This window comes from Meriones unguiculatus, chromosome 21 (assembly GCF_030254825.1).
Source record: "Meriones unguiculatus strain TT.TT164.6M chromosome 21, Bangor_MerUng_6.1, whole genome shotgun sequence".
NCBI classification, from domain to species: domain Eukaryota; kingdom Metazoa; phylum Chordata; class Mammalia; order Rodentia; family Muridae; genus Meriones; species Meriones unguiculatus.
The window spans coordinates 10865632-10879161 of NC_083368.1; the positions used below are offsets into that span (position 1 = coordinate 10865632).

The window sequence follows — 13530 nt, forward strand, 5'->3', positions numbered from 1 at the left end:
TTCTAATATCAGAGATCAGACCTCTACTCTTGCCTGATGCGTCTAAAACAAAAAGGGGGAACTGTAGAGAGCTGCGGAATGCTATGCCTTAAAGATGGAGCTGGTTTCCGCCTTCCACCTTCCCGATGGTGAGTGCTCTCTGTCACGAACAACTCCACATTTGGCTAAGGCCGAGGATCTGGCTTGCTTCCATGTATGTGGACCTATCTGCATTGCCCCCGTGGCACGCCTGGGTTGGCTACCCAGAGGCTATTTAAGCTGTGGGCTGGCTTTCCCCGGGGTCCGAGGATTGTTCAATGTTCCTGAATAAACTGCATTGAAAAAAAAAAAAAAAAGAGAGAGCTAATGCAAACATGTCATTTGTAAACATGCCCAGCCCAGAACGAGCACTTGAGAAAGACATGCTGGTGTCACTGAAAAGGCAAGACCTGTCTCTGGTGGTGGCTCCTCCAGTGCAGCGCATGCTTAGTCTCCTACTGCTTTGTCTGTGGACAAAGGGATACAGAAAAACTGTTACATTTGAGGATATGTTTGTCTTCTTTATTAAACATTTCCAATGTTTCTATTTCTTTTTTGAAACTTTTCATTGTTTTTTGTGAATTTCACATCATGCACCCTAATCCTACTCATTCCCCCCTCCTCATACCTGCTCTTCACCCTCGCAACCTCTCCCCACAGAGAAAAAACAATCTCATTGTGGAAGCTGTAGTGTGTCACAGTGTGCTCTACGGTACACTGTTTGTCCTCAATGCTTTGTTCATTGCAACGACGACCCATCAGTCTGGTTTCTGCCACTCTATCAGTACCGGAACCTCCCTAGAACTCCTTTTGGATATTCTGTTGTTGCTCTGTGTCATGGAGATTTTGCAGTTTTGAATCTGTAGGAGGACCCCTTCATGCACTCCAGCAGGTCATCAATGGGGTAGATGTTGGGGTAGGCAAATTCAAGCCCTGGATTTTTGCCTGACAGGTATCTGAGTCGGTCAGGCTGTTGGTTCTCCTACTCAATCAGGGCTAATTCTATCCTGCTCCCCAGGCAAGGTGCAGGGCCCATTCTCTCGAGTGTTAGAGCCGGTCAGGTACACGGCGAATTCTCCAACTCTCATGACTCTGGAGCCAGCTTTCCCACCACAGATGATAAGGGAGGAGAAAGGGGAGGAGGACATCTCTCCCTCATCTGTAACAACAGGTAAGAGGCAGGGCCAGCTCTCTTATGCTCATACCCTTGGGGCTGGCTTGCATGTAACCCCCAATACAGGGCCAGCTCTACTGTTCTGCCCAAATGCAGTGCAGGGCCTACATGAGTACAACAGCTGGTGAGGAACACAGACAGTTCTCCTGCTTTCACGACCCCACGGCCAGGTCTTCTGCCTAGTGCAGGTGGTAAGGGGCAAGTCGGGAGCAGGGTATCTCTCCTTCATCAATGGCATCTCACAGGAGACAAGTGGTAGGGCCAGGCCTCTCACCTTTGTATCCTTGAAGATGCTGGCTCACCTGAAAGTTCTGCAGTGTTCAGGGCCTTCTCTCCTGAGCACTGCAGCTGGCTAGAGGCATGGTCAGTTCTCATGCTGCCATGCTTACAAGGCCAGTTCTCCCATGATGCCCAGGTTTAGGGTGGGGCCAGCTCTGCACAGCCCTCAGACATTAACATGTCCTGGGGTTGACAGTCCAGGCCAGGGGCAGCTCCCTGGACTTTGGTGGCAACAGACCCCTGCTGTTGCAGGGACCAAACATGACCCGGATGTGACAGTCCAGGCCGGGACCCCATCAGCAACTACTCACATTAGGCTGCTCCTCACTGTCCTCTAGTCTCCCATCCTGCCTCTCTTCATTGTGCCTAAATTCTTCTGTTTCTCTTTCTCTTCCATTTCTCCACCACTTACTTGCTCCTCTTAGTGGCACCTGGGGTCTCTGAGTGTCTGGGGTCATCTCAGGTGTGACCTCAGGTGTGCTAAGCCACGTTTGTGCATTCTGGCGCTGGACAGGAGTCATCTTGAGCATGGCCTGCTCCCACCCCCGGCCTGTGCGGCTCTGGACTGGTGGTCGCCTCAGGCTACTTCTCTGTCTGGGCCCTCTGGCACCAGGCTGGTAGTTGTCCCAGGCTTGCTTTTTTTCAGAGAATGTTACACTACTGATCACTCAGATCAGAGCACTGAGCGTAGACATAGCTTTTCTCCTCTCTGCCACCTCTCCATGGCAGCCACACCCGCAATGACTCTAGGGGCAGGCCAGTGTTTCTATTTCTTCAGTCAGCTTACTGCGGTTTTTAGTTTTTCCCATTAGTGAGTTCAGTTGGACAAGACACTAAATACTGACGACAGCTGTTGGTTTCCAGGTGTAGTGTTATTTCAGTCTATTCCCTTCCCCAGTTATGCTGCTGATTCATTACAGTAAATATGCTGTGCTAAGGCACATAATTTAGAAAAATCCCAAATATTTGTTTCTCTTCTGGTTTTGAACAGGGAAGTTAGTAAATTTATTTATTTGTTTGTTTGTTTGTTTGTTTATCCTTTTCAAAGTAGCACTATCAATATCTTCAGAGGCAGAATGCTTTTCAATTGAGTTCTGTATGTTAGAATTAGTTCCAGCGCTAAAAGTAAATATCTTTTAGTATACATTTGTAATGCATGGCACCATCTATTTAATTCAAATTCAGGGATAGCCCTTATAGTTATTAGCAGGACATATTTTTCTATTTTAAAACTTCCTAATGGTAAAACATAATACTGAACAGATCACAACATTTGCTTAGGCTGTTTATTCATATACAAAATAGGCCTCAGGAAAATATGTTTAATCTCCAATATGTATGATTGGGTTTTATTTGGATACTATCAAGATACGTTTAAAACAGCCGCATATAGAATAGAAAAATTTGGAAAAGTGAATTTAAAATAATACCCGCTCTCTGTGAACAACAAAAAAAATAGTATGCTTCCCATGATAAACCAAGAAACATTAATTCTGATACATCTCACAGTAAGGTGGGAGATTATAGGGGAGGCTTCACAAGAACTCCAGTCACTTGACTTTGAAGAGGGTCATGCTGTGAATGTGTGCTGGTGTGTGTGTGGGGCACAGCTTGGAAGGTCAAGAGCTACTTCAGATTTTAAACACTCATTTTCTTCAAAATGAAAAAAAAATCATTAAGGGAAAAAGTCAACATTGTTTTACTAGACAGTATTAAATTATTTAGATTTTAGCCTCTAAAAATTTAAACTTCAACTCAGTTTATTTTCATTTGATAAGATCCTGGTTAGTTCCACTTTCTGTGGCTTGTTATACTAAGTTTATTTTTAGGACTATTTTTAATCTACATAAGTCTCAGATTTTGGAAGCCACTTATTATCTGGTCAGGTATCTCTTTGAATCACATGACAGTTAACTATCTTGCATCTTTAAAATTTCATAAATTGGGATCGGATACCACCCACTAAGGGTTGATGGGATTGAAACGTTGGCTTGTGGTGGCACTGGCCAACGTGTGCAACTTGTCATTGCCAAGAAGTGACTGGCCTGTGCCTGGGTGGCGCTTTGGTGACCATGAGTGATGAGTGTTGGGAATGTCCCAGAAATGACACTAAAAATTACACATTAAATAGAACAAGTAGCAGCAGGCACCTATTTGGTTAAATGAATGAGTAAATGGCTCTTGAACTTGACTAAGTTACAAAGTAACATGACTTGGATATGTAGGCAAATTATTAGCAGAATAAAAACTAAAAACCTAAACCAGAATACTTGTGTTTAGAGTCTTATTATTTTCTTGGAAGTTAAACAAAGAAATTGGATCTAAGATGTAAGGTGGCATAACATAGGATTTGCTTTTTCTAACTGATGCTTTAGCTTCAGAATTTTCTATTCCTATATAAAGGAAATGATAACAATTTTATATCTTAAATTAAAGAACATCTTTAATGTTTTGCCTTTTAAAAATAAAATGAAAGCACAGCAGGATGCCTTCCGATGGTCAGGAGAAGCACCCATCACTCCAATCTGGGTCATGGGCAAATCTCAGTTCCCTTTAGATTTCACAGGCTCAAAAAAAAAAAGTGAAAATTTTGACATTTTCACCTCAGTGCTTTCACACATAGGGGAGACACTTTTCAAGGGTAAGTAGCGATTTTTCTTTTCCTGCTGAGAGCTAGTTTTGCAGCTCAGAGGGCAAATGGGGAAACTGTTGCTTTAGAAGCCTCCATGGCAGAATGCAGTCAGCTTCAAACACACAAGTGCACGCTCACACGGGACCCAAAGTAGAGCCCCTTGTTGATTTGCTGAAATTTTCCCTTTGAACCAGTCTAGCACTCCGGCCTGTGAAAATCAGAAAAGGTGTCACAAGGTTGCATTAACAGTTAAATTCTTTCAGACTTAGAAACACATTTAGTTGCCACTTTTTTTAATTGGCAAAGAAAAAAAAAACCTGGCTCCCTATTTTCCATGAAACTATAAATTTTAATCATGCCACAACTGTGTGTTCCACAATGGGGGTAGCCCCTTCAAAATGAAGGTCAAGTGTGTGTGTGTGTGTGTGTGTGTGTGTGTGTATGTGTGTGCAGAATATATTGCAACTATGTGTTACTAATCTTGGAAAATAAATGTAGGAATAATATGAGATGGACATCTATGATAAAATAGATTTGCTTAGAACCTTAAAGAGACACAGAAAAAGGATTAGGTAATTATAGAAGGCTTCTGACACGAGAGGGAAGAACCCATATTTCTTTTTTAAAAAATTAATTTATTTATTACAGTTTATTTACTGTGTATCCCAGCTGTAGCCCTTTTCCTCTTCTCCTCCCTGTCCCACAACCTTCCCTCTTCTCTCCCTAGGCCCCTTCCCTAGTCCACTGATAGAGGAGAACCTCCTCCCCTTCTATCTGACCCTAGCCTATCAGGTCTCATCAAGGCTGGCTACATCATCTTCCTCTGTGGCCTGGTAAGGCTGCATCCCCCAGGGGGAGGTGCTCAAAGACCAGCCACTGAGTTTAGGTCAGCCCCTGTACCTCTTACTAGGGAACCCACCTGGAAACTGGGCAGCCTATGGGCTTCCTCTGAACAGGGGTTCTAGGTCCTCTCCATGCATGGTTCTTGGTTGGAGTCTCTGCAAGGCCCCATCGGCCCAGGTTTTTTTTTTTTTTTTTTTTTTTTTTTTTGGCTCTTTTGGTCTCCTTGTGGAGTTCCTGTCCCCTCAAGGTCTTTCTATCTCCCTTTTCTTCCATAAGGTTTTCTGCACTTTGCCCAAAGATTGGCTATGAGTCTCAGTATTTCATTCTATACCCTGATGGGTAGAATCTTTCAGAGGCCCCCTGTGGAAGCCTCCTGTCCCGTTTCTTGATTTCTCCTACTTCCGATGTCTATACTGTTTGCCATTCTTAGTGAGGTTTCAGCCTCTTCTTCAGGAACCTCCTTGTCGTTTGGCTTCTTTAGGACTATAGGTGTTAGTATGATTATCCTATATTATATATCTAATATCCATTTATGAGTGAGTATATACTGTGTGTGTCTTTCTGCTTCTGGTTTACCTCACTCAGGATGATCTTTTCTAGATCCCACCATTTGCCTGCAAATTTCATGAATTCCTTGCTTTTAATTGCTGAGTAGTATTCCATTGTGTAAATGTACAACAACTTCTGTATCCATTCCTCTGTTTCCAGATTCTGGCTATTACAAATAAAGCTGCTATGATCATGGTTAAGCAAATGTTCTTATTGAATGGTGGGGCATCTTTTGGTTATAGGAATAGTACTACCTCAAGATCCAGCTATATCACTCCTAGGCATATATCCAAAAAATGCCGCACCATTGAAGGCACTTTTTTAACTTGTTGCAAGTTCAGGGTTGTTCAGTGAATGAGGTCAACTATTGCTGATGTTTCTCTGTTTATTTGTCCAGGTGACCTGTCTCTAGATACTGTGGGTATTAAAATTATCATTAACACTGGGTGGAGTGGATCTGTGTCTTCATGTTGCTATTATGCTTGTTATGAGATTGGATGCATCAGAGTTCGCTGTATATGTGCTTGGGATTGCAATGTCTTCTTGGTTTATTGTTCCTTTTGTCAGAATAAAGTGTCCTTCTGTATCTCTTTATTTAAATTTGGGTATAGATTTTAGTATGTTTATCTTATATTATTGGGAAGAGCCTTGATCCCATGGGCACAGGAGACAACTTCCTGAACAGAACACCAACAGCACAGGCTCTAAGAGCAACAATCAATAAATGGGACCTCATGAAACTAAAAAGTTTCTGTAAAGCAAAGGACACTGTCGTCAGAACAAAACGACAGCCTACAGACTGGGAAAGGATCTTCACCAACCCTATATCTGACAGAGGGCTAATATCCAGAATATATAAAGAACTCAATAAGTTAGATACCAACAAACTAAATAATCTAATTAAAAATGGGGAACAGAGCTAAACAGAGAATTCTTAACAGAGGAATATCAAATGGCAAAGAAACACTTTAAAAAATGCTCATTGTCCTTAGTCATCCAAAAAATGCAAATCAAAACAACCCTGAGATTCCACTTCACACCCATCAGAATGACTAATATAAAAAACTCAACTGAGAACACATGCTGGATAGGTTGTGGAGAAAGGAGAACCCTCTTCCATTGCTGGTGGGAATGTAAACTTGTACAACCACATTAGAAATCAATCTGGCACTTTTTTAGAAAACTTGGAATATTGTTGCCTCAAGAGCCAAGTATTCCACTCCTGGACATATATCTGAAAGATGCTCAACCATAAAACAAGGACATTTGCTCAACTATGTTCATAGCAGCTTTATTCACAATAGCCAGAATCTGGAAATAACCTAGATGTCCCTCAACTGAAGAATGGATACAGAAATTGTGGTAATTTACACAATGGAATACTACTCAGGAAATAAAAACAAGGAATTCATGAAATTTGCAGGCAAATGTTGGGAACTAGGAAAGATGATACTGAGTGAGGTAATCCAGAATTAGAAAGACACACATGATACATACTTACTCATAAGTGGTTATTAGACATATAATATAGGATAAACATACTAAAATCTACAGTCCTAATCAAGATAAACAACAAGGAAGACTCCAGGGAAGATGCTCAATCCTCATTCAGAAGGGCAAATGTGATGGACATTGGAAGCAGAAGAAGACAGGGAACAGGACAGGAGCCTACCACAGAGGCCTCTGAAAGACTCTACTGATTGATGTATTGACGCAGAGGCTAAGACCCATACCCAAACTTGGTCAGAGTACATGGAATTTTATGAAAGAAGGGGGAGATAGAAAGGCCTGGAGGGGACAGGAACTTCAAAAGGAGACCAACAGAGAAAAACAAATCAAATCAAAACAAAACTGGGCACTGGGGGCCCTGCAGAGACTGATAACCCAACCAAGGACCATGCATGGAGAGGACCTAAAACCCCTGTTCAGATGTAGCCCATAGACTCAGTCTCTAATTGGGTTCCCTAGCAAGGCGAGCAGGGACTGTCCCTGGCATGAACTCAGTGGCAGGCTGTCTGACAACCTCCCCCTGGAGGGGAGGGTAAAGCCTTGCCAGGCCACAGAGGAAGACAATGCAGCCAGTCCTGATGAGACCTGATAGGGTAGGGTCAGCTAGAAGGGAAGGAAGCCCTCAGTGGACTAGGGGAGGGGCATAGGGAGAGAAGAGGGAGGGAGGGTAGGATTGGGAGGAGACGAGGAAGGGGGCCACAGCCGAGATACCAAGTGAATAAATTGTAATAAATAATTAATAAAAAGAAAGAAAGAAGAAAGAATGAGTAGGGCAAGAGATGTGTTTTGCTATTGGAAAGAACACTTTGGTTGCTATGTGCAGAGACTCTGTGAGTCTTGAAGGTTAAGAGCTGGATTTGGACAGACCAATGACAATGAATTCCACCCTGTACTTATTTTCATGACTGGAGATCCACTGTTAAAAGTAAGGAGGTCTCCATAGTGGCAGCTGACTGACACCTGACCCTCACAGCTCTGAACTCCAGGTCCACAGAGTTCTTCTCAGCATTTGGTTTCCAGTAGCAGCCAGGTTGAACGCTGGCTCTCCAAGCCTATCTACTTCAGTCTACGAGGGCTTCATATTCCCAGTCTCCAACACCTTGCTCCTTAGTGGTACACTCCTTTGTTCTGGGTTACATCAGCACTTCTTAAATTTTTCAGGTTTTTGGAGCCTCTCAGATTTTTCTTTCCATTGATGTGTCTGGACCCTCATGGGTAGAATGAGGATATCCTTGTGTTTTAGCTATAGAGACAATGTAGCAGCAACAACAAAGTATAAAAGCATGGGATGTGGTCAGATTAAACAACATGACTGGGCATGGCAGGACCTGAAAAATGTTGTGTCATTTTAATACCACATTCCGGATCTTATTATATAGAAGCCAGAGTTCTAAAATTTCATCAATCCTGTCGGTAATCCCTCAAGACCAGAATGGTGGGCACTAGTCTTAAAATAAGGTGCTCTCCAAGGATAAAGGAGGGCCTTTCAGTGTCATTGTCAGACTGTGTGGCCTACACATTCAGCTGGGGAGAAGACATTTTAACTTACTGTAGTCATTCACCAAGGAAGAGTGGAAAGAAAAACAGAGGAACTAATGGGAGGAGGGCAGGGAATAGTGAGAGAATGAGAAAGCAAGTGAGAGCAGTGAAATGCTTGCAACAAAACATGAGACAACAGAGTATCTGTTAGTCTGTTATTTCTCAACAAGGTCCTGTTTCTCAACAGATATCCTGTTATATTAGACAGGATATATCTTACACAATTACTGCCTATATTTCTGGAATAAGCTACCTAAGTGTGAAGGAAACACATTTGTAAAGGTGGCCCAGACTTCAGGTCATGATGTCATAGATTTGAAGTGCAAATTTGTTTCTTGTTGATAAGCGTATTTCTAACTTTTAGGCTTCTGTAGTTCCCCTCCTGTATTAAATTATAACAATACAGAATATCAACCCATTTCAGAGTTGCTGTGTGTATGAAGAGTCAGATAGTAAAAAGCTGTTCGAACAGCTTTGAATCATCAACTGTTGCTCAGCAGTCACTAATAGTAAGAGGAAGAGCCACAGTCCTATGGCTGCTTTGCCATGTAATGTATGAGGTGGTTTAGAATGCACAGGCACAGGGCCTGAATCATGGGGATGTTTTTCTCTACTAAAACTGAATCTTGGGGGAAAATAGGAGAGCTGATCAAATGAAAACAGGACAGGAGCCTACCACAGAGGGCCTCTGAAAGACTCTACCCAGCATTGTATAAAAGCAGATAATGAGACTCATAAACAAACTTTGGGCAGAGTGCAGGGAATCTTAAGAAAAAAGTGGGAGATAGTAAGATCTGGAGAGGACAGGAACTCCACAAGGTTAGCAACAGAACCAAAATATTTAAACACAGGGGTCTTTTCTGAGATTGATACCCCAACCAAGGACCATTCATGAATATAACCTAAAACGCCTGCACAGTTGTAGCCTGTGGCAGCTCAGTATCCAAGTGAGTATCCTAGTAAAGGGAACAGGGACTGTCTCTGACATGAACTCAGTGGCTGGCTCTTTGACTGCCTCCTCCTGATGGGGGAGCAGCCTTACCAGGCCACAGAGTAGGACAATGCAGCCAATTTTGATGAAACTGGATAAGCTAGGATCAGATGGAAGGGGAGGAAGACCTCCTCTATCCGTAGACTTGGAGAGGAGCATAGGAGGAGATAAGGGAGGGAGAGTGGGGTTGGGAGGGGAGGACGAAGGGGGCCACAGCTGGGATACAAAATGAATAAACTGTAATTGATATAAAAATAAAAAATGAAAATGAAAATATGGTAGTCTATGGTTGGAGTTAAATATTAAATGTTGAGTGAAGGAGTTTGGATTTTTTTCATGTTTGTCTATCTATCTTTAGTTGTGTCTCAAAATTCAACTATTTTGCCAGCTAGTATGTCTGTTGCTACAATCATTTATTTGAGTTCACTTGTGTGTGACTATATTATGTAATCATTTTTTAAATCATCCTGATTTTGCAGCTATACTTGATAGCTGCTCTTATAGTTCCGTAGGTTTCCCCATTTTCATCCTTTCTTATAAGAAAAAATACTGTCTGGCTAACTGTTTTGTATTCTTTTGGTGTTTGCAACCGTGTTCAATATGTCCAACTTGCTACACCTTTCCAGTGATTTATATTATATAAATGCTAGGCTAAATACATCAATAAAATGTTATTTCCAAGTGAATCTGACTTCCCTCCTCTTCAAGATGTACCATCTTAAGGTATGTCAGTTTTTTTAAGATGTCAGTTTTTTTCATCTTTGTGTGTGTACATGCACATTTTTGTGCCTGCCTGTGGCATAAGTATGATGTATGGACCTATGAGGAGGTGTGTTCAAGCTCCATAAGAAATGGGAGTCAGAGTGAGTGAGTGAGTGAGAAGAGAAGAGATTTTAAAGATGAAAATGCAGTAACAATGTAGTCCCTTCTTCCCTTACTAGAGGACCCACATGAAGCCTCCCCTGCCCTTCTGCTACATCAGATACTCACTTGCCAGCTTTTTGATCACTTCCCCCGGCGGGACTGCCTTGGCAGGCCACAGGGAAAGAGGCCACAGGGAAAGAGGGAAAGAGGTCCTGATGCAACTTGATGAGTTGCAGTAGATGGAAAATGAGAGAGGAGAGGAGAAGGGAAGAAGGGTGGGCTGGGAGGAGAGTAGGGATGGGGCTACAACAAGGATGGATAGATAGATAAACAAACAAACAAAAAGATGATGTAGTAACAACCTTCATGGATGACTCTGAGTGTGAAGCTAGGCCAGAGGAGGACATCGGATTCCCTGCTCTCTCGCTCTCCATCTAATTACCTTGAGAAAAGGTTTTACTGAACCTGGAGCTAGAATGGTATTGAGCAAGCTCCAGTCACCCTCTTGCCTCACACAGCAGTTAAGTAATAAACACAGACACAAGACCACACTTGGCTTGTCACATAGACATCAGGGATTTAAACTCAGGAACATCTTTATGCAGCAAGTGGTCTTCTTACTTGCTGAGTCACACACTCGTCCCTCCAATCACTATTTAATAAAGCTGTAGTTTTGTAATTTCTTCTTTTTTTTTTGGTTCATCATTCTATAACATATAATTGTGTTTTGACAATTTTAGTATAAAGCTTTAAACACATATATATACCCAACCAAATAAGAAGCAAATGTGTGTAGATGGTTCAAGCATGGCTCATTTTAGTTCAGCTTGGGATTTTACAACTTCATTGTAACATGAAAGAACACACATTCAATAGTTCTATTTCCAAATCAGCACACTGTTCAATAAATCACATGGAATATTCAACACTTTACTACATAATAGGCTTTGTGGTAAATGATTTTTTGTCTAGGCATAAGCTCCTTATGTGATCTGAGCACTTACATGAATGGCTGAGCTGAGCTTTGGTGTTTGGTGGGTTGAATTTTATTAAGTGCCTTTAAAACATTTTTAATAATATGAAGGCTTTATTAGATGTAGACTCATTGTAAATTAAGGAGTACCTCCATTCACAGGGATGGATGTTAAATCATGCAGAATGAGCCTTTTCTTGTTAATGTAGCTCTAGGTCTTGGTCATAGAAAACAAGTTAGAACAGTGACTCACAAATTTAAATGCAAAGGAAAACCACTTCTGCTAATGCATGCCTAGTAACTCAGACATACCTCGAAACTAACTCAGACAGGGTTCTGATGCTTGTCTCCTGGAAGAAACTTTAGTCCCAGAAGCCCTGGATAAGCTCTTACTATTTGAAGCACAGAACAGCCAGTGTTCCTTTTCAGGAAAGTATTTTCATTATCTGTGGAAGAGGAGAAGACAAGTCCCCTGGAATTCATAGAGAGGCATTTTTCTCTCATCAGTGGACGGGCGCTCTGCCTCTGGCACTCCTTCGACAGCCAGTGTTTTGTCTGCAGCTTTTTCTGTCTGGGCAATCCTATTTCCTGTCTTTCCTTATATAGCAGGAGGCTGAGCGCAGCACAAGGTAGACAGAAAGCAGAGCCTGACCCTTGAGAGAGGGAAAGGAGCTGCTGTCTGATCCTGGTAACCTCTCCTCTGTTCTGCTTCGGGGAAACTGATTTTCACAAAATACTCTACAAACTACATTCATCTACACTCCAAATCCTGCTTTACCAAAGAGTATGTTGAAGAGGAAGGCTAAAAGCCCTCATGCGGCCAAAGGGTGCATACTGAAATCTATGGCTGGTTTGTGGATGAGAACAGAAGGGGATTTTCTTTCCTGTCTTGGGGATTTTTATTTTTTATTATTATTTTTTTTGTCCCTTAGATTTTCCTCCTTATAATGAAGTTGTGAAAAGCAGATGTTCAGGAAAGCTAAAGTTCTGGCAATGCTCAGCCCCGTGTGGCAACTCAGTACTTCAGGGTAGACCCTGTCTGCAGCAACAAAAACACAGCTTTTTTTTTTTTATAAAATGTCCATCATAAAGTGATATCCACTGAACTGAAGAATGTTGTCTCTAAAATTAGCCTGAACACAAATCCACTTATTGTTGAAAGAAATAATGAAAGGCTAGCTTAAAGGGTTGTGCTGAGTGGAGTCAAATTAAAAACACCCCAGATTAATTTTTCTGCCCTAAATGTCACAAGATGAATACCGTTCCCCTTAGAAATTTATCTCTGACTGTACTCTCTCATACTGGTGCAACAGCCACCTCATAGTAAGAACTCACCTATCTGCAATATGGTGGAACCTTTTGGAAAACTAGAGATATTCAAGGCATCAAATAAAGCCCAGTGTATCATGGTGGCCTTGAATCTTGCGTGAAAGGCTATAAACATTCTTAGAGTAGATTCTCACTCACTAGAAACTCCACTAGGACTGTGGGGTGTTTGCTGAAATTATTGCTCTGCTGACAATAATGAAATAAACTTGAAACAAAGATTTTTTTTTTTCTAGCAGGAGCTGATAGTCATAGCTGGGATCTTTGATACCAGGTAGATGATCAGTTACAAATTCACTTACAATTTAATCATCATCTATTTCCTTGCTGTCTCTGTGAAGTAAGTAGGTGCCACACGGTACTAGAGTGATATACTGTTGATGGCCATTCCTGCTCTGAAGCACAGTGGTTGTTTTAACTTCCACCAAGGACGCAAACTTCTACCTCAGAGGACTCTTTCATCAGTTGATTCCCTTCTGAAAATTGCTTTTGAAATTCATTATAACTTTATAAAATATAGCCAGCATGCTATCTTCTAAGCTCAATATTCAACTGAAGAAAACCTTTATTGAAAATCAGATTTATTCTCTGTCTAGACTTTCAGAATCTTGTATTTTTAGGGTAACTGGACTTCTCTCTTAATTTGTGATCTAAATGTGTGCACAGAGCCACTGAGTTTTGAAAACATATTTGATAATTATTTACGTTTTCTAATTTAGGAATGTTATGTTAACCATCTACACACTGGACAACCAATACAGTGTCTCATAGGAATATGTCGATGGTTTGGTCCACTACTGTGTCTACTAATCAGCCAATTTTACTGTCTTGTA

The 13530-nt window shown here is 41.6% G+C and overlaps 1 pseudogene; it reads right to left on the reverse strand.

The window, feature by feature from the left end:
- Window positions 1-2119: 2119 nt before the first annotated feature.
- On the reverse strand, window positions 2120-2228 carry LOC132649821 (small nucleolar RNA SNORA17; annotated as a pseudogene).
- Window positions 2229-13530: the final 11302 nt, after the last annotated feature.